Consider the following 3,667-nt stretch of genomic DNA (forward strand, 5'->3'; position numbering starts at 1 on the left):
TCACTTTTATTTTTTTATATTGTCAAGTCATTTAACTTTTATTTCTTATATTGTCGATTCATGTAATTTTTTTTATTAAAAAAAAAGAATAAGTCTCACTTTTGTTCTTGAAAAATTGTGAAAGACAATACTAAGAGGTATGACATTTGGTAATGACATAAATATGATGAACAATTTCTGTGAATGCAGTAGAGAACGTGAAAGCGAACCGGCGAAACTCTTACGAGACAGCGGGAGCAGCGAGGAGGAGGGCTAGTTGTAAACTGGCGGGTTTCCCAGCGGGGGACGCTGTCAACCGGGCCACTTCGGGAGCGCGGCCGACAACAAAAGAAGGGTACGCGGCAAACACTTTCGCTTGCACCTGGAGCTAATGGGCGGCCGCCCCGTGCGACCCTTCAAGGAGGCGATGACCTGAGATGGGCGAGCGGTCTACCGCGCGGAAATCCATCTGCTGGCAACGCACCACACGCACGCGACCGTGACGAGACGGCCGCGGTGAAACAACAGAAGACAGGGGAGAAAGGGGCGTGGAGCCTTTTTGATACGTACTGTCCAGAGAAATTGGCAGACTTCAACGACGCCTATCAATATTTCCTGACGGATGCCCACTGTCAAGCGACAGTAAATCATAGTTCGATGTTCTCTGGTAGCTAAGGGTGGCACAAAGAAGAGCCGTTAAGTGTCATCCTTGCCCAGGAATATCAACCTGGCGTGTCAAACGAAGTTACTACACGAATTTGACAACACAAACATGGAACCTAATCGAGATGTACATGACACAGGCCACCAAGAGAAACTTCATGAGAGGGCATAGACGGCGGGATTGCACGCAACAGATGGACAAAAATCCCTACTGACAGCTGCGGCGACGAACCCGCGCCCCCTCCCCCGCCCCTTATATTGTGCCTCAGAACAGTGGAAGTACTGAGTGTGTCAGTGAACAGCGATTATACGGTTCTTAGTCCAGTGCATATACGTGTGTTTCTGTCACAGAAACTTTGACTCGTGTGTTTTGCAGGGGGTTCGATTTATTGGTGTTTATTAGACTTACTCTTGTATTTTGCAGGTGTTCTATTTATTGTTTTTTTTTTAGACTTTGACTCCTGTATTTTGCAGGTGTTTTATTTATTGGTGTTTTTTTTTTTTAGATGTTGTCTATTGTACTTTCAGAGCTGTTTTATTGATCAATGTTTGTTCTTGTGTGATGTATTAGATTTGGGATATTTTGGTTCGTAAATTCATTCCTGTGGCATTGCTTCGTTTATCAGATAGCTATTCATGCTCATTGGACTGTGATCGATTAGCCTTTGCATGGGGCATATTTATAGTGAGGAACCCCTTAAGGGTAACAATCACATAATTAATTGTAGTTTCAGTATAATGACACAGTGGTCATTGTTTGCTAACTAACTGAAATATAGTAGAGTGATTAAATTAGTGCCACAAAGTTATTTTAATTCTACAAATTATTAGTTTTATAAGATATAGAATTTTTTTGCGATAACCACTTTGTAAAACATGTTTTTTCTCTTATCATTTTTTTGCTTTTGCGGATTGTGCATTGTAATGTTCTGCTTTATAATACTGATGTTATTTCATGTTCTTTCTTAATTGATGTGGCACCTTTGCTATTTTCATAAATTTTGCTTGTTAATAAACAGTCATAAATTTTTCTATGATCAGTTGGCTCTTGCAATGAGCAAATACTGGTGAACTCCATAAGGGTAACAACAAGAAATTGTTTTCATATTAATGACACAGGAACCATTGTTTTTACTTGCTGACCGAATTAGGTCTACACTGTCTTTTAAATAGGTGTCACAGACTGTGTTCTTTTTTTCTGTTTGAAATTAGTAGATTTTAAAGATTTGTTGAAATTATTGTGTTTTAGCAAGTAGCTGGTGACATTTTGCCTTTTCTTTACACTTTTGGTTTAAGTTGGGTGTGAGAAGCCTGCTTGGGAATGTCCTAGCATGGCCAGAAAATTCCCTGCACAGTCTTTTCCCGGATCGTTGGGGTTATGAAAGGTGTCTGTTGGATTCCTTTCATGTTTAATTTCTTAAATCTGTTGTCGTTTACGGCATAAATTCCTCTTCTAAATTTACTGTGGTGTTTCTGACTATCTTGGAGGAGACTGAGTAGTGGAACGTGTTATTTTTACACATAAACAAGAATGATCTGTCACACTACTACACTTTCAAAACACAGTTTATATGTCATTCATCTCACACAGTCTCATACGGAACCTACATCCGCTTTCTTTTATATACTGTATATGATAAGATACTGCCATCCCCCTTCCCTTCTGTGTGAGAGGACGAATGAGCAAATGTATTTCTAGTTGCATGCTTGAGGGTAGCAGACAAGCCTGTCTGCTAGAGAACAGTAGGACCAACGTCGGAACAGGTAGCTACGCTTTCTAAAAGCAAAGAGGTTTCTATCCTTAGTATGGTCCTGTCCGTCCGTTATCATGTTGGTATAGGAAGCTGCCCCTCTGGCCACTTCCGTTTGTATTTGCGAGGCACCCCTCAGGAAGGGACCGGTCAGTCGGTCCGTGGCGAGCGTCTGAAGTGGTAAGATCTCCGGCTAAGCGCGTAGGACAATGGATTTCTTAAGTTCAGCCTAACTGAAAATGTAATCACCTTTATTTCAGGTTTAGCTCTAAAATATCTAATGTTATCTTAAATTGCAACGCAGTGTAATTCTCGTGTGAAGTCCAGAATATATTCCGGTAGTTGTTTTGTCACTACTTTGTGAGTAAAGTGGAACCACGTGTTGATCAGTAACTCTAACTAAGTTCATCAATCTTAAATGCGAATGTGCGTGAGATTATAACGTCTCGTCTTGACAATAATTTTCAATATAGCAACTTTTCTTTATGTTCAACCCACGTGGGGTGTACTTTGTGAAACCAGTACCACGTGCTTGTACAATTGTTTGACCCATCAGGTTAATAGTAAGACGATAGTAACCAGTTCGAGGTTTTTCTTTTGTAAATTGCTTTTCGATCTAATTCATTTTAATTATCAAAATTATTGTGGAGTTACACGCTTTGTGTAAACCAAGTTGACCACGTGAAGCATGTGGTGTAATCATCAAAGTAGCCCTCAGCTATTCTTTTTGGGAAGATTTCACAGAGAGTTAGTATGAATTTAGTATACCAGTGTGTGGTAATTATATGACGGACAGGATTGTGCTACGAACGTAACTTCTTTGGGTGAAAATTGAATCGGTTGGTAGTGGTTAATTTTCTCTTGCATATGTTTCAACGTTCTTTGTGTGTTGTTTTATGAATGCAGTGTCGTATGCAGTCTCCCAATCTTGGCTCCATATTTGATGTGTTCCGTAAGATTACAAACTCACATTTTCACAGTCCTAAATAAGGCACCAGCTCAGTTATGACTCACGTTTAATATGCTGAAATTTCAATGATCAATGTTAAAATAAATTTCCAAATATATATTGATTTATTTCTTTTTATTTAAATTCTCTTATATATATATATATATATATATATATATATATATATATATATATATATATATATACATATATATATATATATATATACACTCCTGGAAATTGAAATAAGAACACCGTGAATTCATTGTCCCAGGAAGGGGAAACTTTATTGACACATTCCTGGGGTCAGATACATCACATGATC

Source organism: Schistocerca serialis, chromosome 10, assembly GCF_023864345.2.
Source record: "Schistocerca serialis cubense isolate TAMUIC-IGC-003099 chromosome 10, iqSchSeri2.2, whole genome shotgun sequence".
NCBI classification, from domain to species: Eukaryota; Metazoa; Arthropoda; class Insecta; order Orthoptera; family Acrididae; genus Schistocerca; species Schistocerca serialis.